This window comes from Zea mays, chromosome 1, assembly GCF_902167145.1.
Source record: "Zea mays cultivar B73 chromosome 1, Zm-B73-REFERENCE-NAM-5.0, whole genome shotgun sequence".
Classification (NCBI taxonomy): domain Eukaryota; kingdom Viridiplantae; phylum Streptophyta; class Magnoliopsida; order Poales; family Poaceae; genus Zea; species Zea mays.
Window position 1 is genome coordinate 206,282,408 of NC_050096.1, and position 27,874 is coordinate 206,310,281.

General features: G+C 49.7%; 1 pseudogene; it reads right to left on the minus strand.

Annotated features, from left to right (window-relative positions):
- Positions 1-21,599: 21,599 nt before the first annotated feature.
- LOC103643168 (uncharacterized) lies at positions 21,600-23,849 on the minus strand (annotated as a pseudogene).
- Positions 23,850-27,874: the final 4,025 nt, after the last annotated feature.

Below are 27,874 nucleotides of genomic sequence, written 5' to 3' on the forward strand. Positions count from 1 at the left end.
CCGAGACCAAGATCCGCTACCCACAAATCCAGAAGCTGTTGTACGCGGTGATCCTGATGCGACGGAAGTTGAGACACTACTTTGAGTCTCATCCGGTGACTGTGGTGTCGTCCTTCCCCCTGGGGGAGATCATCCGGTGCCGAGAGGCCTCGGGTAGGATCGCAAAGTGGGCGGTGGAAATCATGGGCGAGACAATCTCGTTCCCCCCTCGGAAGGCCATCAAGTCCCAAGTCTTGGCGGACTTTGTGGCTGAATGGGTCGACACCCAGCTTCCAGTAGCTCCGATCCAACCGGAACTCTGGACCATGTTTCTCGATGGGTCGCTGATGAAAACAGGGGCAGGCGCGGGCCTGCTCTTCATCTCGCCCCTCGGGAAGCACCTCCGCTACGTGTTGCGCCTCCATTTCCCGGCGTCCAACAACGTGGCCGAATACGAGGCTCTGGTTAACGGATTGCGCATCGCCATCGAGCTAGGGGTCCGACGCCTCGACGCTCGCGGCGACTCGCAGCTTGTCATCGACCAAGTCATGAAGAACTCCCACTGCCGCGACCCGAAGATGGAAGCCTACTGCGACGAGGTTCGGCGCCTGGAAGACAAGTTCTACGGGCTCGAGCTCACCCACATCGCCCGACGATACAACGAGACTGCGGACGAGCTGGCTAAGATAGCCTCGGGGCGAACAACGGTTCCCCCGGACGTCTTCTCCCGAGACCTACATCAACCCTCAGTCAAGACCGACGACACGCCCGAACCCGAGAAGGCCTCGGCTCAGCCCGAGGCACCCTTAGCCCCCGAGGGTGAGGCACTGCGCGTCGAGGAAGAGCGGAGCGGGGTCACGCCTAATCAAAACTGGCAGACCCCGTACCTGCAATATCTCCACTGAGGAGAGCTACCCCTCGACCGAGCCGAAGCTCGGCGATTGGCGCGGCGCGCCAAGTCGTTCGTCTTGCTGGGGGACGGGAAGGAGCTCCACCACCGCAGCCCCTCAGGCATCCTCCAGCGATGCATATCCATCGCCGAAGGCCAGGAGCTCTTACAAGAAATAAACTCGGGGGCTTGCGGTCATCACGCAGCACCCCGAGCCCTTGTTGGAAATTCCTTCCGACAAGGTTTCTACTAGCCGACCACGGTGGCCGACGCCACTAGAATTGTCCGCACCTGCCAATTCTACGCAAGGCAGACCCACCTGCCTGCTCAGGCTCTGCAGACAATACCCATCACCTGGTCGTTTGCTGTGTGGGGCCTAGACCTCGTCGGTCCCTTGCAGAAGGCACCCGGGGGCTACACGCACCTGCTGGTCGCCATCGACAAATTCTCCAAGTGGATCGAGGTCCGACCCCTAAACAGCATCAGGTCCGAATAGGCGGTGGCGTTCTTCACCAACATCATCCATCGCTTCGGGGTCCCGAACTCCATCATCACCGACAACGGCACCCAGTTCACCAGCAGAAAGCTCCTGGACTTCTGCGAGGGTCATCACATCCGGGTGGACTAGGCCGCCGTGGCTCACCCCATGACGAATGGGCAAGTAGAGCGTGCCAACGACATGATTCTGCAAGGACTCAAGTCGCGGATCTACAACGACCTCGACAAGTTTGGCAAGCGATGGATGAAGGAGCTCCCCTCGGTGGTCTGTAGTCTGAGGACAACGCCGAGCCGAGCCACGGGCTTCACACCGTTCTTTCTAGTCTATGGGGTCGAGGCCATCTTGCCCATAGGCTTAGAATACGGTTCCCCAAGGACAAGGGCCTACGACGACCAAAACAATCGAGCTAACCGAGAAGACTCACTAGACCAGCTGGAAGAGGCTCGGGACATGGCCTTACTACACTCGGCACGGTATCAGCAGTCCCTGCGACGCTACCACGCCCGAGGGGTTCGGTCCCGAGACCTCCAGGTGGGTGACTTGGTGCTTCGGCTGCAACAAGACGCCCGAGGGCGGCACAAGCTCACGCCTCCCTGGGAAGGGCCGTTCGTCATCGCCAAGGTTCTGAAGCCCGAGACGTACAAGCTAGCCAACAGTCAAGGCGAGGTCTACAACAACGCTTGGAACATCCGACAGCTACGTCGCTTCTACCCTTAAGATGCTTTCAAGTTGTTCATACACCTCGTTCACATACGAAGTCTAACCATCAAGGAAGGGTCAGCCTTGCCTCGGCAAAGCCCGACCCTCCCTCGGGGGCTAGAAGGGGGGAACCCCCTCTCATCAAAATTTTCCTCGAAAAAAGTCTTCCATCAAAAAGGCTTTCACGTCTCCCGGCTATATCAGTAACAGGACCCCAAGAAACGAATAAGGGCGCATGTAAGTGGCAAGGCCGACTGAGCCGAGGGACTCCTACACCTCTGGGATACGGATACCTCACTCGTCACCTACCACGAAAAACGACTCTTACTTGGGCAAGCTACCCTGCTACTGACGAACGGGTCCGGATACGCAAAACGGAAGGAAAAGAAGCACAACCTTATATTACGATAATAAAGTGTTCGAGCCTCGGCGGTCGCAAAAGACACATATGCATTCAAAGAAAACTGCTCCGGCAGAGTCAGGCGTCGCCCGGAGAAGGAGCCGCGCCCTCGGCTTCGTCCCCACCTTCGGCAAGATCCGCCCCGGCCTCGGACGACGGCGCAAGCGGGAGGATCTCTGCCTCGAAGGTGGTTGCCAACACCACGCTTGGGCCCACGGCGGCCGCGTCGAGCCTCTGGACTTCGGCCAGGGCGGCTTCATCTTCGTCGGGGAGGCAATACCCCTCGCTGACCCGCTCCAGATCCACGACATAGTGGGAAGCAAGCACGGTGAAGGCCCGCCTGACGCCGTGATGCAGCGCCTCGCGGAGTCTGCCACGCGCATGGTCACCCAAGGCCTGCAGGCGACTTTGGGGGGAGCTTCTCGAGGGGACGTCGTCGAAGCCAAAGACCCGGCAGAACGCCGAGATGGCCTCGGACATGGCCGCGTGGTCGGCCTCCCTCTGCTCGGCCGCCTGAGCAAGCGCCTTGGTGGACTTATCAAGGGCAGACTCGAGCTCTGCGAACAGCCAAAGCGGAAGACCTCAAACACAAGTTGAGGAACCAAGATGAAACAAAAACTTAAAACAGCCAAGACATACCTCCGGCTTGGGCACGCTGCTCCGAGGATGCGGCTTGGGCCACAGCTAGGTCTGCTGCAAGGGCTCCGGCCCGAGCAGACGCCTCGGCTAACTGGACTCCAAGAGCCTCAGCCCGGCTTTCGGCCTCGGCGGCCCGGCCCCGAGATTGGTCCCGCTCACCGGTGACCTGGTCAAGCTCCGACTGCCGCCGCTGCGCCTCTGCGCGTGCTGCTGCTGCCTCTGCTCCCAGATCGACACAAAGCAACCGAAGGTCCGCCACCTCGGCGCTATGTTGGGAGAGGCGCGCGGTAGCCCTGGCAAGCGTGGTCCTCAGGGACCACAGCGAACCCCAGACATCGACCTCGCGGCAGATGAACGACGACTTGGCGGCGCTCAGATCCGTCAGATCCTGAGGGAAGGAAGCAGGGCGTCACAAAGAACGCCTTGATCACGAGAAAGGTATGCCTGAAATCATTACCTGGAGGATCTTGGGAACGTCCCTGCAAAGGACCTCCAAGGTCGACCGGAGCGACCCCACCGTTGCCTCGGCACACTCACGAAGCATGTCCCAAGACTGCTACTCCCGCTCATCGTCAAGAACGAAGAGGGGATTCGAGGCCCCACGGGTCTGGAACCGAAGCAACTGGCACCGCCCCTCGGAACTGCACCGCGCGGGGACAAGGCTGCCGCTCAACGGGACGGGTCGCGGTCCCGCGCCCCCTCCTCCGAGGCACCAAGTAGCGACGCCTCGGCCATCTCAGCGTCGACGGCGACGGGTGGCTCCACGGCCAGAACGGCAACGGCCTCGGCAGCAGCCGGCGCCAGCGTCGGCAGCATGTCTGGTGGGCCCGAGGCCGTGGCCGCGCCAGCAGCCTCCCCCAGCGCGACAGCAGCCTCGACTGAAGAGCCAGCCTCGGGAGCTCGCTCCACGGCAACTGGTGCCGCCTGAGCCCCCCGCTGTGGGGCATCTTGCGAGGAGGTCAGCTGGCCGGCGAGGCCCGGCGTGGCACTAGCTGCGGAAGTCGACGCCATCTTGAGGACCTTCCGGGGAGCCAGATCGGTCGAACCGTGACTCCGCTTGCTAAGGAGAAAAGGAAAATCAGGGTCGGGACATACGAAGGAGGAGCCAGGACGAAGATATCCTAAGATACCTACCCACTCCGGGCCACGATCAATCGTGCCTGTGGGGAGGTCTCTTGAACCTCGACCCCTGAAGGTACCACCGAGGTCTGCCTCGCTGCCAGCTTCGGTACCATCCTCGCCTTGGGCGCCCTAGGCACCCGAGTGACGGACTGCCCAGACGCAGCCACGACGACCTGAGGATCGCCCTCCCGCGCAGTCGGCACGGGCAACGATTCTCGGGGAACAGACAGCTCGGCCTGACTCCCGGGGTCACCTCAACTTCCCCGGCCGAGGGGTCAAGTACCCCCTCGGTCTGCCCCCGCTCTTCGGACCGGGACCCCGACGTCCCGGCCCCGGATACCGACGGCACCAGCCCGCTCGGGGGCTGGCTTGACGACCCCTGGCCCAGCCTCAGATCCGGGCTAAGGCCAAGGCGGGCAGCCATATCGTCGTCTTCGTCGTCTTCATCGTCGTCGTCGTCGTCAGGCGTCTCCGGCGACGGCTCCCTCGGGAGCCCATCCCTCTCCTGCCGACGATGGAGCCTTTCCAAGGCGTCCCGAGCCCGCGTCCGCTCGCGGGCCCGAGCCTTCTTCGCGTCCTTTTTCTCCTTCCTCTTCTCCGCGGCAACCCTCCGCGCAGCTCCGTCCACCGCGTCCTCCGGGACCGGTGGCAGGGAAGGCTTGTGATGCTCTACCTTCTAGAGACAGATGAAAAGTCTCGGCTATGAGAACCAAGGGCAATCCGACGCAAGGAGAAAGAAGGAGTGGACACTCACCAGGGACACACACCCGCGGTCAGGACACATCAAGGGTTGGGAAAGGGCGCCGGCGTCCGGCTTCCCCAACATGACGGCTACCCGCCTGTGGAGGTCGCAACGGGAAGGGGATCCGAGGACATCCGCAAACCCTCCAAGTCGGCCCCCGGCGTCATCTCTCAAAGCGGCAGCCGCCGCTCCGTCAAGGGAAGCACCCTCCGGCAATGAATGGCGGCAACCACTCCCGCAGCGGTGAGCCCTCCTTTCCGCAACTCCTCCAGGGCCTTCAGAAGGGGCTGGAGATTCTTCTGTCTATCACGCGGGGTCCCGTAGCGCCAGATATCGGCGGCGGCGGTCACCACTCGCTGAGAAAACGACGGGAGCCTCCTGTCGTCATTTCGGAGATAGAACCACCGGCGCTGCCACCCTTTGTTCGAGGACGCAAGGATGGCGGGGATATACTGCGGCGCCCGTGCCTGCCTCAGCTGGAGGATGCAGCCACCAGCCCGCACTGCCGTGCAGACCCTTCTCTCCCCCGTCGGCAAGGCAAAAAGCTCCGCGGAGAAGAGATGAGTCCACAGGTCCCAGTGAGGGTCAATCCCCAAGTATCCTTCACAAACCGCCGTGAAGATGGCGGCTTGCGAGATGGAGTTAGGACCGAGGTTGTGCAGCTCCACCCCGTAGACATGCAGAATCGCCCGCATAAAACGGCTTGCCGGCACTCCGAACCCCCGCTCGTGAAAGGAGACGAAGCTCACGACATACCCCGGCGGCGGGGACGGGGCGACTCCGCTCGGAGGGGCCATCCACTCCGGCTGCGAGTCACCGGAGAGAGGGCGAAGCAAACCCTCAGCAACAAGGGCCTCCAGGTCATCTGCCGTGACGGTGGAGAAAGGCCACGGGTCGCGCGGCGGAACAATGGTCACCCGGTCAGCCATCACCAAGCAGAAGAGGTGGCGGCGGAAAGGACTGGGTGAGCGGTTTCCTTTCTCTGGCTATTCCCTCGGGTTGCGAAAACCTAAGAAGGAGGCAAGTAGCAGAGTAAAAAACCGTCACCGGTCCCTCTCCCGAATATATAAAGGCCCAGGCAAGACCCATTCAACGCTTTGCCCGAACCCGCCGCGGGATTCAAAACTCAAAGCGAAATGCCCGTTCCTCGAACAGCTCGCGCACGCGCAACGGCTGCCCCGCGAACCACTCGTCCCGTCGCATTAACTCTGCGGCAGGACAGGCGGCACCTTTGGCAAGCGAAGCAGGCGACGCTTCACTTCCGCCATAATGACCGCGTCAAAAAAGGTACGCCACGTCATTCGATTTTCGTATCCCTTTCCATTTCCTCTCTCTCTCTTACAACAGGGACCGGGAAAAGGGACACCCCGAAAGGGATCCTTCTCTGCGAAGGAAGCGGGCCCCGAGCCCCCTTACTGATCAGAGGTTCAAAGGCTGGCCCCTCGGAAGGGTTCAACAGCCGCCTCAGAGCACTCGGGCTCCGCGCCCACTACTGGTCAGAGGTTCAAAGGAACGGCCCCTCAAAAGGGTTCAACGGCCGCCTCAGGCCACTTGGGCTCCGCGCCCACTACTGATCAGGGGTTCGTAGGCTGGCCCTCGAAGGGTTCGACAGCCGCCTCAGACGCAGAGCGAGGGATGACCCTGGGTACGTTCGATACATAACCAAGGCTCGGGCTACGCTCCCGAGGTACCCTAGGACATTTTCGAGACCAACGGGAACGATTTTGTAACGGAATCCCACCAGAGGGAGGCATCGAGCCCTCGGACCCCGTCAAAAGGGGACCGGGTCCGGCAAATCACCCGCAGGTACTTTTGGAGCGCGCCTCCGGGCCACTAGTCGACCCCTAACAAATGGGGCATGGGCGTCCACTCGGATTACCCGTTAGCAGCTCACTGGAGACACCATGTTCGGCGCCCTCCAAGAGCAACATGGCGCTTTTCCCCCCCTCCTCCTTGCGGAAAGGCGACGCAGGGGCGTATGTAAAAAAGTCGAGTCTGTCCTTGACCGTCCTCTCGCTCTGTGCGGAGGCTCGGGGGCTGCTCTCGCAAACCCGGCTCCGGCCAAACCGTTGACAGCGTCAACATACCAGCCCGAGAACTTGGAACTCGACTGAGCACCCGGGCTACGGCCAGCTCTCATGAGGGAACAACCAGACCGGCCGAAGCATCACGAAACGCATTAAGACCTCGAAGGAGTCAAACCACTCCTCCGAGGCCTCGGGGGCTACACCCGGCGGGTGCGCTCGCGCGCACTCACCGGAACAAAACGCAACCGAGAAAGGCCGGTCCCCTTGCAAAAAAGTGCGACAAAAGCCTCCAAGCGAGTATTAACACTCCCTTTGAGGCTCAAGGGCTACTGTCGGGGACCATAATTAGGGGTACCTCCAAGACTCCTAATCTCAGCTGGTAACCCCCATCAGCACAAAGCTGCAAAGGCCTGATGGGTGCGATTAAGTCAAGGCTCGGTCCACTCAAGGACATGATCTCGCCTCGCCCGAGCCCAGCCTCGGGCAAGGGCAGCCGACCCCGGAGGATTCACGTCTCGCCCGAGGGCCCCCTCAAGCAACGGACACACCTTCGGCTCGCCCGAGGCCTAGTCTTCGCCAAGAAGCAACCTTGGCCAGATCGCCACACCGATCGACCGCACCGCAGAAGCATTTAATGCGAGGATGGCCTGACACCTTATCCTGACGCGCGCCCTCCAGTCGACAGAGCTGAAGTGACCGCAGTCACTTCGCCGCTCCACTGACCGGCCTGACAAGGGGACAGCGCCGCCTGCGCCGCTCTGATTGCTGTGCCACTCGACAGAGTGAGGCTGACAGCAGCCAAGTCCGGCCTCGGGCGCCATAGGAAACTCCGCCTCGCCCGACCCCAGGGCTCGGACTCGGCCTCGGCCCCGGAAGACGACGAACTCCGCCTCGCCCGACCCCAGGGCTCGGACTCGGCCTCGGCCCCGGAAGACGACGAACTCCGCCTCGCCTGACCCCAGGGCTCGGACTCGGCCTCGGCCCCGGAAGATGACGAACTCCGCGTCGCCCGACCCCAGGGCTCGGACTCGGCCTCGGCCCCGGAAGACGACGAACTCCGCCTCGCCCAACCCCAGGGCTCAAACTCGGCCTCGGCCTCGGAAGACGACGAACTCCGCCTCGCCCAACCCCAGGGCTCGGACTCGACCTCGACCTCGGAAGAGCCTCCGCCTCGCCCGACCTAGGGCTCGAACTGACCACGTCACAGGGGGGGCCATCATTACCCTACCCCTAGCTAGCTCAGGCTACGGGGAACAAGACCGGCGTCCCATCTGGCTCGCCCCGGTAAACAAATAATGATGGCACCCCGCGTGCTCCATGACGACGGCGGCTCTCAGCCCCCTTACGGAAGCAAGGAGACGTCAGCAAGGACTCGACGGCCCCGACAGCTGTCCTTCCGCAAGGCTCCAGCGCTCCTCCGACGGCCACGACATCACATGAACAGAGTGCCAAAACCTCTCCGGCTGCCACGACGACATGTACTTAGGGCGCTAGCTCCTCTCTGCTAGACACGTTAGCACACTGCTACACCTCCCATTGTACACCTGGGTCCTCTCCTTACGTCTATAAAAGGAAGGGACAGGGCACTCGTACGAGAGGTTGGCCGCGCGGGGAGGACGGGACGGCGCGTGCATGCCTCTTGCTCCCTCCCACGCGGGCGCTTGTAACCCCCTACTGCAAGCGCACCCGACCTGGGCGCGGGACAAACACGAAGGCCGCGGGTTTCCCCTTTTACGCCTGTCTCCCTCTGGTTTCCCCCCTTCGCGCTCCGTCTCGCGCCGACCCATCTGGGCTGGGGCACACGGCGACAATTTACTCGTCGGTCCAGGGACCCCCCGGGGTCGAAACGCCGACAACTATAATAAAAGAGTTTATGTAAAAAATAAGTTGAAATTATATATAAGTGAGTGTTCGAACCTTGGTTGTTGGCTACACATTCACACTCACCTAATCAATATAAAACATATATTTTATACTTTATTAAAATATGTCATATATATAAAACCCGTAGCAATGTACATCACATATGACATATGACTAGGTATACATGATATGTGACATAGGAGGACATCTAGTTGATTGCAAAGCCTGCAGGAGTGTGGAACAAGACACGTTGCATTTGGTTTTTTGCTTGCTTACATATAAACTGTGATTGCAAATCATATCACAACATCCACATACACCATCACCTCTTTCTCTCCCTTCGTAACAATGAGCAATCTTTAGATACAAGCACATATTCACTCTCAGCTTACACCGCTTTACACGTCCTGAACGAAAATAAAGAAGAAAGAATAAATCCAACGTCACCAAACATAGCCACTCAGATGAAATAAGATGAAATGATGTGGAAGCACCTGAGTCCAGATTGCTCCTAGCTTAAATATATAGGAATATGAATACCAGTACATTGTTACGGTTTCTATATATTATATAACTAGGCTTTGTTTTAATAAGATAAAAATATGTGTGTTATATTAGTTAGGTGTTGTGAATATAGAACCAACAATTAAGGTTCAAACCTCTATTTATGTATAATTTTACTTTGTTTTTTTATTAAAGGGATGGGTGACGTGGGACGACCGTTGCAACTAGTGCTTTAATACAGTAGAAATCTGCACTCTTGCCTTTTTTGGCTTTATTTTAAAGCTCTAGGGCTTCATTCCCTCTATTTGCAATCCTAAGAATGCATCGTTGGGAGCGGAGGAAAGGACATGGGCGACCTTTTGGTGGGGCAGAGGGGCAGCCACCTTGGGCCCCCGATTTTCAAGACCCCAACCCTAGATATATATATATTTGTATTAGTTAGACTATCAATTTATGGCTTAATAGTTCGACAGTGAAGTGTCGAAGAATTAACAATCATGATGTATTCATATCTCGATCATATTTAAACATATTAGAAAAAACTTTTAAAGCAATAATGTAATATATACTTTTTATTTATTTATTTTATATTAATATTTTTAGGTGTATATTGAATGCTTATATTGGTAACATGTATATATAAAAAATATAGAAGTGCCTCTATTTAAAACTTGCCCCGAGCTTCTAAAATCTCAGGACCGCCACTAAAAAAGATGATCATTTTATGAAAAAAAAAATATTACAAAGGTGGCGTCAAAGTTGAATGTAACGTTTTTGTTTCATACTTGTCCATCCAGTAGAGTACTGACCATAGAGGCATAGAAGCTCTAATGGTACTTTGTGCATGTTATCAGAGGATTTATGTAATTGTCGTAGTCGTTTTTTGAGGAGGGCGTATAAGTTAATTATGCTTACAGACGACTATAAAACATATCAAGGTATGTTGTCATTCCGTATAAGATCTGCTCTTCTCATTTGTTGGTCGTGAAAATTTTGAATTCCTGTAATAATGTTTTGTTTTAGGAATATTTAGAAGATGCAGAGTTCATCAACAAAGATATTCTCAATTTTCTAGTGATGTATATGTTGTTTGGTGGAAGTGTTGCCTGGTCGGAGAAAACATCAACGACCAAGGCATGCACCTGTCGAAGGGAGAACCCGGGTTGATACGATAGAAGCGGGAAGTGTCGTGGGGTATTCGAGAGGCTATGCAAATATAGGCAACGTATCTGATGTGATAACTAGGGGCGACAATGAGATTATCTCCAACAATGTCCCCTATACATCTTCCCTTGTCCCTACTTTTTAATATATTTTACTACAACCCAACCATTACTCTTATACAATCCCCTATACACTACAACTCAGTTATTTAAGATTTAATTATTATTTTTATTTTTAAAAAGAACAATATAATATTTATACTACCCTAATAAACATTATTTTCAAGTACATGGCTTAATCATGATTTATATCATAAGAAACAATGTGATTAAAAAAGGGAGTATAGTGTTCCCCTGTATACACAGAAAGATTTTATCTCCCTATATAGATGTTTTCAAGCTAGGTCAAGTAAGCTTGAAAAGAAGGTGCGGGAATGAATCCCTGAAGCTTCAAAATAAAGTCCTAGGAGAGCACAAGTACACATTTGGATTAAATAGCCGGAGGGAGACCTGTCGCTCCACTAAAGTTGTCTCCGATAAATCTCTACTAACTATTAAGGGGGGCAGTGTAGACTGCCCCCGCTCCCTACCCGCACGCGCCAGCGACAATCCCCCGCAACCACCTTCCGCACCTCACGCCCCGCCGTCCTCCGCACGCCCGCGCGCCGCAGCCGCCGCGAATCCAGCTCATGCGCGCCGCAGCCGCCGCGAATCCATCTCCCGCACGCCTGCGCGAGCCGCAACGGCGCACGCCCCCGCTCCCCGCGTCGATAGCCACACGCACGCGATCTCCGCAGTCCGCGCTCTCAGGCGCAACAGATTCCGCCACCCGTCCCCGCAAACGCCGCCATGGATGGCGGCCACATCCTCGACCGCTACTCTCGGGCGTAGCGGATTCCACCTCTCTCCCGCGTCCTCATCTTGCTCGCTCACCTCCGTGCACAGCCAGCCGCATGCTACGCATGGCGGACCTGCCTCCCCATCCACACCCTAATCACTCGCTCCTCATGGCCTCCACCATCCCCTTCGTGGGAGCTGCATCCATGGTCGGGCCATCCTCCCTTATCATCGGCCCCTACTCAGTATCGTTCCTCCTCCCCACTCTCGCCTCCGCCTCCTTCAGTCGCGTCGTCTCCGGTGAGCTCTACGCCCATCCCACGCCGCGCTCGCTGAGCTCGATGCCTTCATCCATGGTCGGGCATTTTTTATTCTTGCTTCAACAAGATTGCCTCAGCCACGCTCACTGAGTAGGTTTGTTCTTGTACAAAATTAGTTTTTTATCATGATGCTCATAGTCTAAATTCTGCATTTCATGTCATACATGATTGTTTTCAGTGTTAGTATGTATTGTGCCTTCTCATATGGGCCAATTCAGCGAATTATGGAGTTTTTTTATTTCTTTGTTCTTCTGACTTGGGGGCCTTTAGTTGTGTCAGTCTTGTGACCAAACATCAAAATATTTCAGAAAGCTTGGTCTTCACTTTATAAGTTCCTTTATTACCTCTAATTTTCTTTAGTGTTGTAAGGATTAGATGGGGTATGGATCCTAGAGATAAGGCTGAAAATATCCTCCCATCATTCTGCCATGTCTCTATGGGCTTCCTTATGGGAGCTCTGATGTAATGCTTGAGGATCCAATATCAAAATGTCATCTCAGAAAGCTAGGCCCATTCTTCATTGGCTCTCAGCTCGCTATGGTGACAATAGTCCTAAACCGTGTTATTTTGCAACGAAAAAAGTATGATGAAGTGAACTTGCTATAATCCTGTAAGGATTATATGGGTTATGGATCTTTTGGAGATATGGGTGGAAATATCCTCCTTCCATTTTGCCATGTCATAAAGGGCTTCCTAATGGGAGCTTCCAGAAGATGCTTTAGGATCCAATATCAAAATGTCGTCTCGGAAAGTTGTGGCCATTCTGCATTGGTTATCAGCTCGCTATGGTGACAATAGTCCTGTATCGTCTCATTATGCAAGAACAGATGTACTGAATGGGAGCAACATGGTTCCTCAATTATACATGGTTGTTCAGATCTGACAGCAATGACTAATGGTAACTGCTTGCCATTGTGATAGGCATATTGATGTTTTTTTGTAAGTGTGCATTTCGGAATCATGAAAGGTGAAATCCGAGTTCATTATAGCCCCGGACACCGTAGAGAAACAAGTTCAGGAGTATCAAACAAAACTTGTTGCATTGAAGGAACAATTATCTAAGCACTGTATGTGTTGGTTCACCATTATGCGCATTGTATGAATAAGGTCGACTTCAATAAAGTGTTAATTAGCTATATGAATTACAACTGTCATTTCAAGATATTTCAAACACTCAAACGTGACCCACCCTCAAACATATATCTACAACAGGTTCTTTACATGCAGGAGGTAGGAAACTAGGGAAAACAAGTAGGATTGATGTTGCCTTTTGTTCTAAGCAACCTAGATTCAGATGTTAGCATTATTTTGCTTGAAGTGGAATCAACAAACTACAATTTATTTCTGTAGAGGACAAAAGGATGCAGCTCCTGGATAAACTTAAGTACATGGAGCGAGAATTGGTAGCAACCAAAGGGTGGGAGAGTGCATTACAGGAACGACTACTTGAAAGGGAATTAGGCTTACACCTAGTTTCTAAATGATTTTGGTGGTTGAATTGCCCAACACAAATAATTGGACTAACTAGTTTGCTCTAGTGTACAAGTTATACAGGTGCCAAAGGTTCACACTTAGCCAATAAAAAGACCAAGTATTGGGTTCAACAAAAGAGCAAAGGGGCAACCGAAGGCACCTCTGGTCTGGCGCACCGGACTGTCCGGTGCACCAGAGGACTCCAACTCAAACACGTCACCTTCGGGAAAATCCAGGGGCGCTCCGCTATAATTCACCGGACTGTCCGGTGTACACCGGACAGTGTCCGGTGCTCCAAGGAACGGCGCCTCAGGAACTCGCCAGCTTCGGGATTTCGCAACGGCTAGTCCGCTATAATTCACTGGACATGTCCGGTGTACACCGGACTGTCCGGTGTGACATCGGAGCAACGGATACTTCGGCGCCAACGGCTACCTGCAGCGCATTGAATGCGCGCCAGCGCGCGCAGAAGTCAGGCACGCCCATACTGGCGCACCGGACACTCTACAGTACATGTCCGGTGCGCCACCGGACATCCAGGCGGGCCCAGAAGACAGAGCTCCAACGGTCGGAACCCAACGGCTTTGGTGATGTGGCTGGCGCACCGGACATGTCCGGTGTGCACCGGACTGTCCGGTGCACCATACGACAGACAACCCCACCAAACGACTAGTTTGGTGGTTGGGGCTATAAATACCCCCAACCACCCACCATTCATTGCATCCAGGTTTTCCACTTCTCAACCACTTACAAGAGCTAGGCATTCAATTCTAGACACACCCAAGTGATCAAATCCTCTCCAATTCCACACAAGACTTTAGTGATTAGCGAGAGAGATTTGCCGTGTTCTTTTGAGCTCTTGCGCTTGGATTGCTTCTTTTCTTTCTCACTTGTTCTCGTGATCAAAACTCAATTGTAACCAAGGCAAGAGGCACCAATTGTGTGGTGGCCCTTGCGGGGAAGTTTTGTTCCCGTTTGATTGAGAAGAAGAAGCTCACTCGGTCCGAGGGACCGTTTGAGAGAGGGAAAGGGTTGAAAGAGACCCGGTCTTTGTGACCACCTCAACGGGGAGTAGGTTTGCGAGAACCGAACCTCGGTAAAACAAATCCGCGTGTCACACCTCTTATTTTCTTGCGATTTGTTTTACGCCCTCTTGCGGACTCGTTTATATTTCTAACGCTAATCCGGCTTGTAGTTGTGATTATTTGTAAGAATTTCAGTTTTGCCCTATTCACCCCCCCTCTAGGCGACTATCAATTGGTATCAGAACCCGATGCTTCATTAGAGCCTAACCGCTCGAAGTGATGTCGGGAGATCACGCCAAGAAGGAGATGGAGACCGGCGAAAAGCCCACTACAAGCAACGAGAAAGCTCTATCGGGAGAGTCCCGCAACAAGGAAAAGCGGAAGGAGAAGAAGAAGGAAAAGAAGACTTCTTCCCACAAGTCGGATCAGAGTGGCGACAAAATTAAGAAAATGAGGAAGGTGGTCTACTACGAGACCGACACTTCATCACCTTCTACCTCCGGCTCCGACGCGCCCTCCATAACTTCGAAGCGCCATGAGCGTAAGAAGTTTAGTAAGATCCCCTTACATTATCCTCGTACCTCTAGACATACTCCATTACTTTCCGTTCCATTAGGCAAACCGCCAACCTTTGACGGTGAAGATTATGCTAGGTGGAGTGATTTAATGAAATTTCATCTAACGTCACTCCACAAAAGTATATGGAATGTTGTTGAGTTTGGTGTACAGGTACCATCCGTAGGGGATGAAGACTATGACTCGGACGAGGTGGCCCAAATCCACCACTTTAACTCCCAAGCCACTACTATACTCCTCGCCTCTCTAAGTCGAGAGGAGTATAATAAGGTGCAAGGGTTAAAAAGTGCGAAGGAAATTTGGGACGTACTCAAGACCGCGCACGAGGGAGACGAGGTGACAAAGATCACCAAGCGGGAAACGATCGAGGGGGAGCTCGGTCGCTTCATGCTTCACCAAGGGGAGGATCCACAAGCTATGTACAACCGCTTGAAGACCTTGGTGAACCAAGTGCGCAACCTCGGGAGCAAAAAATGGGATGACCATGAGATGGTCAAGGTTATTCTTAGATCCCTCGTATTTCTTAACCCTACACAAGTTCAATTAATTCGAGGTGATCCTAGATATAAGCTAATGTCTCCCGAGGAAGTCATAGGAAAATTTGTGAGCTTTGAGCTAATGATTAAAGGCTCAAAGAAAATCATCGAGCAAGGCACCTCCTCCACACCCGAAGCACAACCGGTCGCATTCAAGGCGACGGAGGAGAAGAAGGAGGAGTCTACATCAAGTAGACAACCAATCGACACCTCCAAGCTCGACAATGAGGAAATGGTTCTCGTCATCAAGAGCTTCCGCCAAATCCTCAAACAAAGGAGGGGGAAGGACTACAAACCCCGCTCCAAGAAAGTGTGCTACAAATGTGATAAGCCCGGTCATTTTATTGCAAAATGTCCTATATCTAGTGACAGTGACAGGGGCGACGACAAGAAGGGGAGAAGAAAGGAGAAGAAGAAATACTACAAGAAGAGGGGCGGCGATGCCCATGTTTGTCGGGAGTGGGACTCCGACGAAAGCTCTAGTGACTCCTCCGACGACGAGGACGCCGCCAACATCGTCGTCACCAAGGGCCTTCTCTTCCCCAACGTCGGCCACAAGTGCCTCATGGCAAAGGACGACAAAAAGAAGAAGGTTAAATCTAAATCCTCCACTAGATATGAGTCCTCTAGTGATGAAAATGCTAGTGATGAGGAAGATAACCTACGCACTCTTTTTGCCAGCTTAAACATGCAACAAAAAGAGAAATTAAATGAATTGATTAGTGCCATCCATGAGAAGGATGATCTCTTGGACTCCCAAGAGGACTTCCTAATCAAGGAAAACAAAAAGCATGTTAAAGTTAAAAATGCTTATGCTCTAGAAGTTGAGAAATGTGAAAAATTATCTAGTGAGCTAAGCACTTGCCATGAGACTATAGACAACCTTAGAAATGAAAATGCCAAATTAATTGCTAAGGTTGATTCTCATGTTTGTAATGTTTCAACTTCCAATCCTAGAGATGATAATGTTGATTTGCTTGCTAGGATTGATGAATTGAACATTTCTCTTACTAGCCTTAAAGTTGAAAATGAGAAATTGCTTGCTAAGGCTAAAGATTTTGATGTTTGCAATGTTACTATTTCTAACCATAGAAGTGAAAACGATATATTGCATGCTAAGGTTGTAGAATTAAAATCTTGCAAACCCTCTACATCTACCGTTGAGCACACTACCATTTGTACTAGATGTAGAGATGTTAACATTGATGCTATACATGATCACATGGCTTTAATTAAACAACAAAATGATCATATAGCAAAATTAGATGCTAAAATTGCCGAGCATAACTTAGAGAATGAAAAATTTAAATTTGCTCGTAGTATGCTTTATAATGGGAGACGCCCTGGCATCAAGGATGGCATTGGCTTCCAAAGGGGAGATAATGTCAAACTTAATGCCCCTCCTAAAAGATTGTCCAAATTTGTTAAGGGCAAGACTCCCATGCCTCAGGATAACGAGGGTTACATTTTGTACCCTGTCGGTTATCCCGAGAGCAAAATTAGGAGAATTCACTCTAGGAAGTCTCACTCTGGCCCAAATCATGCTTTTATGTATAAGGGTGAGACATCTAGTTCTAGGCAACCAACCCATGCTAAGTTGCCTAAAAGGAAAACTCCTAGTGCATCAAATGATCGTAACATTTCATTCAAAACTTTTGATGCATCATATGTTTTAACTAACAAATCCGGCAAGGTAGTTGCCAAGTTTGTCGGGGGCAAACACAAGGGCTCCAAGACTTGTGTTTGGGTACCCAAAGTTCTTGTTTCTAATGCCAAAGGATCCAAAACCGTTTGGGTACCTAAAGTCAAGAACTAAACTTGTTTTGTAGGTTTATGCATCCGGGGGCTCAAGTTGGATCATCGATAGCGGGTGCACAAACCACATGACTGGGAAGAAGAAAATGTTCTCCTCCTACGAGAAAAACCAAGATCCCCAACGAGCTATCACATTCGGGGATGGAAATCAAGGTTTGGTCAAAGGATTGGGTAAAATTGCTATATCACCTGACCATTCTATTTCCAATGTTTTTCTTGTAGATTCATTAGATTACAATTTGCTTTCTGTGTCTCAATTATGCAAAATGGGCTACAACTGTCTCTTTACTGATGTAGGTGTCACTGTCTTTAGAAGAAGTGATGATTCAATAGCATTTAAGGGTGTGTTAGAGGGTCAGCTATACTTAGTAGATTTTGATAGAGCTGAACTCGACACATGCTTAATTGCTAAGAATAACATGGGTTGGCTCTGGCACCGCCGACTAGCCCATGTTGGGATGAAGAATCTTTATAAGCTTATAAAGGGAGAACACATTTTAGGACTAACCAATGTTCATTTTGAGAAAGACAGGGTTTGTAGTGTATGCCAAGCAGGAAAGCAAGTTGGTGCCCATCATCCACACAAGAACATCATGACGACTGACAGGCCGCTTGAGCTACTCCACATGGATCTATTCGGCCCGATTGCTTACATAAGCATCGGCGGGAGTAAGTATTGTCTTGTAATAGTGGATGATTATTCTCGCTTCACTTGGGTATTCTTTTTGTAGGAAAAATCTCAAACCCAAGAGACCTTAAAAGGATTCTTGAGACGGGCTCAAATGAGTTTGGCTTAAGGATCAAGAAAATTAGAAGCGACAACGGGACGGAGTTCAAGAACTCTCAAATTAAAGGCTTCCTTGAGGAGGAGGGCATCAAGCATGAGTTCTCTTCTCCCTACACCCCTCAACAAAATGGTGTGGTGGAGAGGAAGAATCGAACTCTATTGGACATGGCAAGAACCATGCTTGATGAATACAAGACTTCGGATCGGTTTTGGGCCGAGGCGGTCAACACCGCTTGCTACGCCATCAACCGGTTGTATCTACACCGAATCCTCAAGAAGACATCCTATGAACTCCTAACCGGTAAAAAGCCCAATATTTCATATTTTAGAGTCTTTGGTAACAAATGCTTTATACTTGTTAAAAGAGGTAGAAAATCTAAATTTGCTCCTAAGATTGTAGAAGGCTTTTTACTAGGATATGATTCAAACACAAGGGCATATAGAGTCTTTAACAAGTCCTCGGGACTAGTTGAAGTTTCTTGTGACGTTGTGTTTGATGAAACTAACGGCTCTCAAGTAGAGCAAGTTGATCTTGATGAGATAGGTGATGAAGAGGCTCCATGCATCGCGCTAAGGAACATGTCCATTGGGGATGTGTGTCCTATGGAATCCGAAGAGCCTCCAAATGCACAAGATCAACCATCCTCCTCCACGCAAGCATCTCCACTGACTCAAATTGAGGATGAAGCTCAAGTTGATGAGATAGAAGATCAAGCAAATGAGCCACCTCAAGATGACGGCAATGATCAAGGGGAAGATGCAAATGATCAAGACAAGGAGGATGAAGAACAAAGACCGCCACACCCAAGAGTCCACCAAGCAATCCAACGAGATCACCCCGTCGACACCATCCTAGGCGACATTCATAAGGGGGTAACCACTAGATCTCGTGTTGCACATTTTTGTGAGCATTACTCTTTTGTTTCCTCTATTGAGCCACACAGGGTAGAGGAAGCACTTCAAGATTCGGATTGGGTGGTGGCTATGCAAGAGGAGCTCAACAACTTCACTAGGAATGAGGTATGGGATTTAGTTCCACGTCCTAATCAAAATGTTGTAGGAACCAAATGGGTCTTCCGCAACAAGCAAGATGAGCATGGTGTGGTGACAAGGAACAAAGCTCGACTTGTGGCCAAGGGATACTCCCAAGTCGAAGGTTTGGATTTCGGTGAAACCTATGCACCCGTAGCTAGGCTTGAGTCAATTCGCATATTATTGGCCTATGCTACTTACCATGGCTTTAAGCTTTATCAAATGGACGTGAAAAGTGCCTTCCTCAATGGACCAATCAAGGAAGAGGTCTATGTTGAGCAACCTCCCGGCTTTGAAGACAGTGAGTATCCTAACCATGTCTATAAGCTCTCTAAGGCGCTTTATGGGCTCAAGCAAGCCCCAAGAGCATGGTATGAATGCCTTAGGGATTTCCTTATCACTAATGGCTTCAAAGTCGGAAAGGTCGATCCTACTCTATTCTCTAAAACTCTTGAAAATGACTTGTTTGTATGCCAAATTTATGTTGATGATATTATATTTGGGTCTACTAACGAGTCTACATGTGAAGAATTTAGTAGGATCATGACACAAAAGTTCGAGATGTCTATGATGGGGGAGTTGAAGTATTTCTTAGGATTTCAAGTGAAGCAACTCCAAAAAGGCACCTTCCTAAGCCAAACGAAGTACACTCAAGACATTCTAAGCAAGTTTGGAATGAAGGATGCCAAACCCATCAAGACAACCATGGGAACCAATGGGCATCTCGACCTCGATAAGGGAGGTAAATCCGTCGATCAAAAGGTATACCAGTCGATGATAGGTTCTTTGCTATATTTATGTGCATCTCGACCGGATATTATGCTTTCCGTATGCATGTGTGCAAGATTCCAAGCCGACCCTAAGGAAGCTCACCTTACGGTCGTAAAACGAATCTTGAGATATTTAGTTTATACTCCTAAGTTTGGGCTTTGGTATCCTAGGGGATCCACATTTGATTTGATTGGTTATTCGGATGCCGATTGGGCGGGGTGTAAAATCAATAGAAAGAGCACATCGGGGACTTGCCAGTTCTTGGAAAGATCCTTGGTGTCTTGGGCTTCAAAGAAGCAAAATTTCGTAGCTCTTTCTACCGCCGAAGCCGAGTACATTGCCGCAGGCCATTGTTGCGCGCAACTACTTTGGATGAGGCAAACCCTTAGGGACTATGGTTACAAATTAACCAAAGTTCCTCTTCTATGTGATAATGAGAGTGCAATAAAAATGGCGGATAATTGTGGCAGAACCTCCAAGTTATTGGGCCCACATGCACCTGTCCTTGTCCCAAAGACCTCAGACAGCCATGCATGTGCACCAGATAACTCAACAGGATCTGTCCGATTGCCCCAAGGACATCGGATAAACCACTTTCAACCAGAACCGCGGGATTAAGTAACACAAATCACACACACCAATATTGTTGCAGCGGAAATCTTACTACCAAATTTTACAGGTTACAAAAATTTTACATTAGTTTATCGAAGTGATTACAAAAGTATAAGTTTGAAATATATATGCTAGCTCAAGGGATCATCCTCAATAAGAAGTATAGAAGGGTTACTTAGACTTATAAGAAGGCCGAGCCCACCGGCACTTAACACCATCAACAACAGCACAAAGTTAGAACCTGAAAAACAACAGGGAATAAAACCCTGAGTATGGAATTACTCAGCAAGACTTACCCGACTAAAGAAAAGACTCTCAAGGGTATGCTGGTTATATGGGAGTCAAGGTAAGGCTTTTCAATAATCAAAGACTCTGTTTTGCAGAAATGCTTACTAAAGTGGATCCTTAAAATCCAGTTTTATTTGTCAAGTTAAGTAGAATTACCTGTAACTAGAGTTCTTTCTACCCTAGTTCAATCACTGGTCCTACACTAGCCAATTTCTTAACAAAAACCCATCATCTTTAGTGGAATGCTACGTGTAGGGCAGTGACCAAGTCTTCATAACCGCGAAGGTACGGCGATCCGAATCGATTATACTCAGCTGAGGATCTTCAATCACACGACATATGTAGCACTTAACCCTTGCATATGTCAACCCGCCACCGGGGTTCTTAAGACCGGATCAGGTTCACGCAAACCGAGAGCACAGCTACACCACCGTCCAGCCTCTTGCCACGGAGGGTACACGCTACTCTCGCCACCGCTCCATGCCCATTTCGTGTTATCTTATTCCGGCCTTAGTCTGCCCGAGGCAAGGCTTACCCATGACGAGGCATGTGACCAGTTAAAGGGTCCTCGATCATCAAGCCTACATCGAGACGGTCCTTAATCGACTCAGACGGAGACACTACACCGAGACTCTCTTCTCGTGCAAGTCACCCGCCCGGTCTCAGCTTAATCATTTCAAACCCAAAGTTGGTACCTGGCAGAGGTACATCTTTTCCAGATGTTGAATCCATCAAGGCCCTGATGGATCCACCATCAAATTTTATTTTCAAAGATAACCCTTCCACTTTGCCAAACATCTTTTGTAAAACAAATCCTTTGTTTTTCTAAAGCAATGCTAAGCAAAGTAAAACCTTTTGTAAAAACAGGATTTCAAGGGGGGTAATCAAAATCAAGGAAGGTAATGCAGGAATTGTTTAACAATCAACTCCTATAACTTAATGCAGCAAGCAAGTGAGAAAGATTTTAAAAACATCAAGGGAGGTGGCAAATGCACCGGGGCTTGCCTGAGTAACACTAGGTTAGTGTTGTTAGACGACGTCCACTTGGCGAACATCTTCAGGTTTGTCCATCAGCATCATCATGCGGAGTAGTCCGCGCTTGGGGTCGACTTGGCTTGTCTTCCGCATCACGCGATCAATTATCGTACCTAATTGAGATGCACGATGCACATGAATGCATATAAACAAGAATAGCACAAATCTAAATAGTGCTATACGATAGCGTATTAAACACCTAGCGGCGAGACGATGTACTATTTTAAACGGAAATACTAGTTATCGACGTACGACTAAGCGCAATAATTACGCTTCTCTAAGTTAAACGAACCTAACGCAAACATCACGAGCAACAAATTATACACAAGAAACACAATTTGCCTAATCAACTCATCAGCTAATTAATTTAAATTCTAAATTTATCCCTCGTTTTATAATTGATACTACATCGTTCACAAAGTACTATTTTAATTTTATTTTACTTCTCACATATTTTACATTCCACAATTAATCAAACATTTCTTTATGTCATTTATTTAGTGCAATTGACAATGACAAAATTCATCAAATAGCTATATGAAATACTAAATCATATCTATCCTTTATATTGCCACCTCGTTTAGATATCCCTAAATTAATCTACCTTTCGCATTACTAAACCTATCGTACTTCACTTATTTTTGACACTACCACAACGCGCCTGTGCTAAATATGAGGATTATTACGACTAATAATTCTAGTTAATCCAATCATCAGATAAACGTACAAAAATTATAAATCGGCTCACCAGCACCAAACGCGACCCAATACTCGTACGAATGCTGATAAATCCTGGCTCGAGCTTCCTGTCGTGCACTTGATGAACACCATGCTGTTGGCTCCGTCTTCATCCGACGCTTGGGATTTCACGACGAGATCGTGTTTGGAGCGAGCTGGTGAGGTGGGGGTCGAGCAGAGGATGACAGCTTCAACGACGATATAGGAGGGTGGCATATATAGAGCTACATTCCCGACGCGACGAACTAAGTCGCGAGGTCGGCCGACGAGGGATTTCAAGGAACACGACGGTCAGTCGGCGAGCTAGCAAGTTCGAATAGGGACGACTGACGTGAGGACCATGATAAATATGAAATCGATGACTGACCAAGATACGATTGGCGAGTTGAGCGACTCCGACGATTTGACAGTGGCGACTTGGGCGAGCACAGCACGGAACGATGCCCCGCCTGGCCGAACTGAAGGAAGCGCGGACCAGAGACAGAGTGGACACCAGGGGCGAGTTCACGGCAACAGACACGCCTGACAACCACAGACATGGCCGGGATAACTTAAAATACTACGACAGCCAAGAATCGGCTTGGAGACGACGACAGGCACGCACGAGAGGAGCTCGACGCGGAAACTTAACACGCCGTTGTGAGCAGAGAATTTTCGTGCGCGCAATAGAAGAATGTGACACGCGCAGCAGGGGCGAGCAGCAGGCGCCGAGCTGCGCGACAAAGCGAAATCTGAGCTGGAGCTCGCGACAACAGCGAGCTGGGGCGAGCAGAAGTCCGGGCGCCATGGGACGAAGAAAAAGCAGCCGGACACACTACAGCTTGGAATCGATCCTAGAAACGGCGACTGGCACGGATGGGTGGAGTTCGCGGACAAGAATGCCCCAGCAGGCAGAGAGGCACCGCGGCCACCATGGGGAACGAGCCGGAGCTGCACGCGCACGTGAAAATCGCTCGGCAGAGAGGACGGACAGGGAGCTGTGCGCGGTGAGCTGCCGATGGCTGGAGACGCGAGCAGGGAGCCGCTGGGGCGAGCAGGGCGCTGCAAGGGAGCTTCGACGAACGCGAAGGGACTCGGCAGGGAGAGCTCTGGGCTGGGGCAGAGTCACGCAGAGCCGAACGCCGGCGAGCGCAGGGGAAGGAAGAAGCTCCGGCACCAGGGAGCAGGGAGCAGGGCGCTAGGAACTCGAGCATAGGGAGCAGCTCGGCTACCGGCAAAGACCAAGCGCAGACGAGCTGAACATCTCCAGGGAGCCGTGACTTCAGGAACAGAGAAGAAATGGCATAAGAAAACAAATGAGCTATGTTCAGATAACGCCTAGGAGATGAAAGACGTGGCTGGTAGAAAATCCTAGGCTTTCTACGTGGAGGTGGAGGAGATAAAGGAATGCCTACAAGAATTTCTAGAGCCAGTACGTGGAGGGCATAAGCTGGAGATGAGCTCCAATGGATAAGGGAGGAGAGACGACGTGATTAGGATGGGAGGGAAGGCGGTGGGAGATAGGGACGCCAGCGTTTTTTTTAATTTCTTTTCTTTTTTTTAATTAGAGATTGCAGATATTTTGAATCCTGATTTTTCGCGATGTACGCTGGGTCGATATACTATTTAACCACACATCACATTCCCCGAATCTCGAAACGAAATTCCGAGGACTAACGATTTAATTTGGTGAATTCTCCGAACGCGGACAAAATCGTACTGTCAGTTTACTTTTGAAGATTGGACCGATGCGAGAAGCAACAGACTGAATCAAACAGATTTCGGCTTCTGTATTTCAATTTGTATTTGATTTAGTTAACTTTAGATGATTTCCGTTCGCTACTCGAACACTCGACTAGCTACAGTTCGATTAAAATTCCATAGACACGATGTCGCGGATGACAAAAAGGGAATTAAATTATTTTACACTGCAAGCTTAGTCGTCGGATTCTTCTTAATCCATTCGGGATAAAATCATCCGCGTGAGTCGGGCTTCCGAATTCGGATTCGCGCGGCGATGAATTTTAAATATTCACCAGACGCACCGATTTTCAGAACAAATATGTTCCGAACAGCACGGAAATTTAGGAAGAGCCCGGATAAATAAAATTAATGTCGAACTCGCGACAAATAAAACAGATGCGATATTAAAAATCGTGATAGATGAAGTTATTTAGAATTTAGCATTCGTTTCATCCACTGATATTACGTGCTTAAATCCGTACTCGTCGTTGAGCGGAATATAAACACTAGGGGTGTTACAATAATCCCGTCGAGCATAGCCGCACTAAACACATAGTCATTCGGTATCACTTTTTAAGGGATCACCAACAAAAGGGAGATATCGAGATTTCTTACATTAATACTAAAGATCAATTAGCCGATATCTTTACCAAGCCACTTGATGAACAAACTTTTAACAAACTTAGGCATGAGCTAAATATTCTTGATTCTAGGAACTTCTTTTGTTGATTTGCTCACATAGCTCTTCTATATACCTTTGATCATGTCTCTTTCATATGCTATGACTAATGTGTTTTCAAGTCTATTTCAAACCAAGTCATAGGTATATTGAAAGGAAAATTAGAGTCTTCGGCGAAGACAAAGGCTTCCACTCCGTAACTCATCCCTCGCCCTTGCTCCGCGCATCTCTCCATCTTTTGGGAGAGTCCAAAGCAAAAGGACTCCATCTTTGGTATAATCTTCACTCATTTATTTATGACCAAAGGGGGAGAGAGTTATTCAAGGGCTTATATTTCACTCAAAGTATCCGTTTTTGGCGATTCATGCCAAAGGGGGAGAAAGTATTAGCCCAAAGCAAAAGGACCGCACCACCACCTAATTTTAAAACTAATGATTTTCAAATTGGTATCTCATTGTGTTCAAAAGGGGGAGAAAGTAGTATTTTCAAAATTGATATCTTAAAACCCTCTTGAACACTAAGAGGAGGATTTCATTAAGGGGGAGTTTTGTTTAGTCAAAGGAAAAGCATTTGAAACAGGGGGAGAAAATTTCAAATCTTGAAAATGTTTTGCAAAATCTTATTCACTTACCTTTGACTATTTGCAAAAGAACTTTGAAAAAGATTCACAAAAGAATTTGCAAAAACAAAACATGTGGTGCAAGCGTGGTCCAAAATGTTAAAAACAAAGAAACAATCCATGCATATCTTGTAAGTATTTATATTGGCTCAATTCTAAGCAACCTTTGCACTTACATTATGCAAACTAGTTCAATTATGCATTTCTATACTTGCTTTAGTTTGTGTTGGCATCAATCACCAAAAAGGGGGAGATTGAAAGGGAATTAGGCTTACACCTAGTTCCTAAATGATTTTGGTGGTTGAATTGCCCAACACAAATAATTGGACTAACTAGTTTGCTCTAGTGTACAAGTTATACAGGTGCCAAAGGTTCACACTTAGCCAATAAAAAGACCAAGTATTGGGTTCAACAAAAGAGCAAAGGGGCAACCGAAGGCACCTCTGGTCTGGCGCACCGGATTGTCCGGTGTGCCACCGGACAGTGTCCGGTGCACCAGAGGACTCCAACTCAAACTCGTCACCTTCGGGAAAATCCAGGGACGCTCCGCTATAATTCACCGGACTGTCCGGTGTACACCGGACAGTGTCCGATGCTCCAAGGAACGGCGCCTCAGGAACTCGCCAGCTTCGAGATTTCGCAACGGCTAGTCCGCTATAATTCACCGGACATGTCCGGTGTACACCGGACTGTCCGGTGTGACATCGGAGCAACGGATACTTCGGCGCCAACGGCTACCTGCAGCGCATTGAATGCGCGCCAGCGCGCGCAGAAGTCAGGCACGCCCATACTGGCGCACCGGACACTCTACAGTACATGTCCGGTGCGCCACCGGACATCCAGGCGGGCCCAGAAGACAGAGCTCCAACGGTCGGAACCCAACGGCTTTGGTGATGTGGCTGGCGCACCGGACATGTCCGGTGTGCACCGGACTGTCCGGTGCACCATACGACAGACAGCCCCACCAAACGGCTAGTTTGGTGGTTGGGGCTATAAATACCCCCAACCACCCACCATTCATTGCATCCAGGTTTTCCACTTCTCAACCACTTACAAGAGCTAGGCATTCAATTCTAGACACACCCAAGTGATCAAATCCTCTCCAATTCCACACAAGACTTTAGTGATTAGCGAGAGAGATTTGCCGTGTTCTTTTGAGCTCTTGCGCTTGGATTGCTTCTTTTCTTTCTCACTTGTTCTCGTGATCAAAACTCAATTGTAACCAAGGCAAGAGGCACCAATTGTGTGGTGGCCCTTGCGGGGAAGTTTTGTTCCGTTTGATTGAGAAGAAGAAGCTCACTCGGTCCGAGGGACCGTTTGAGAGAGGGAAAGGGTTGAAAGAGACCCGGTCTTTGTGACCACCTCAACGGGGAGTAGGTTTGCGAGAACCGAACCTCGGTAAAACAAATCCGCGTGTCACACCTCTTATTTGCTTGCGATTTGTTTTACGCCCTCTTGCGGACTCGTTTATATTTCTAACGCTAACCAGGCTTGTAGTTGTGATTATTTGTAAGAATTTCAGTTTCGCCCTATTCACCCCCCCTCTAGGCGACTATCACTACTAAAGGAGTTGGGTGACTATCAGGGGCGTATTGTGGTCAAGTAAAGAAAATAAACGAACTTGAGGTTATCTTTTACCCTTTGTTATATTCTTTTTGGCGGAAACCCTCTTTTGACACATGATCTATATATTTTCATTTGTTATATCCATCTATTCCTTGCAAGGAACTTCAATGCAGGAGTGCCTTGACTTCCTCATGTCTGCCATATTTACAATTGCATCATATATAGCATTGAAATTGCTCTGGGTTGATACAACAAGTATCATGCTTCATGTTTGTTAGGGCGTTGTTTCCTTTCAGTGCATTGTGTCCCTTTCTCGGGGTGGAGGTAGCATAGAACATGTGTTTTTATTATGCAATGTCATGGTGGTAATCCTATGTCAGATCTATGAATTAGTGTTTACAGCCATATTTAAACTACACTTCGATAATATCATATTTTTTATCAGTGGACATGAATAGTGACATGCTTCATGCTAATCCCTGTACAATTCAATAGACCGGTTCTAGGATCAGTACAGAATCATCAATATCATCCGCGAAGGAATTGATAAGGGAATTTGCATCGATTATCTGAAAGCTCAAAAAGGGAGAAGAAAACTCTTAAGACGGAACTTTCATATGTGAAAGAAGACCTATCCAGATCTTCTTCCAAAAATAATGCTGAGGTTCATATGTTTATACTATTGCAATATCTATTTGTGGTTGCCTGTTCACTCATCTATTTTAAACATTTGAGGTTAATATGAGATCAGATAGTACTGCTCACCCTAGATTCTTTTCTTATCCGTCTCCGCATAGCAAAGAAACTAACCGAATCAGAGCAAAGAGATTGCACGAAGGAGGGGGCACCGGAGCAGCGACAACAGAAGAGAGATCACCAGGGTCGCTTGCCTGTCTGAGAGAGGAAGACAACAAGAG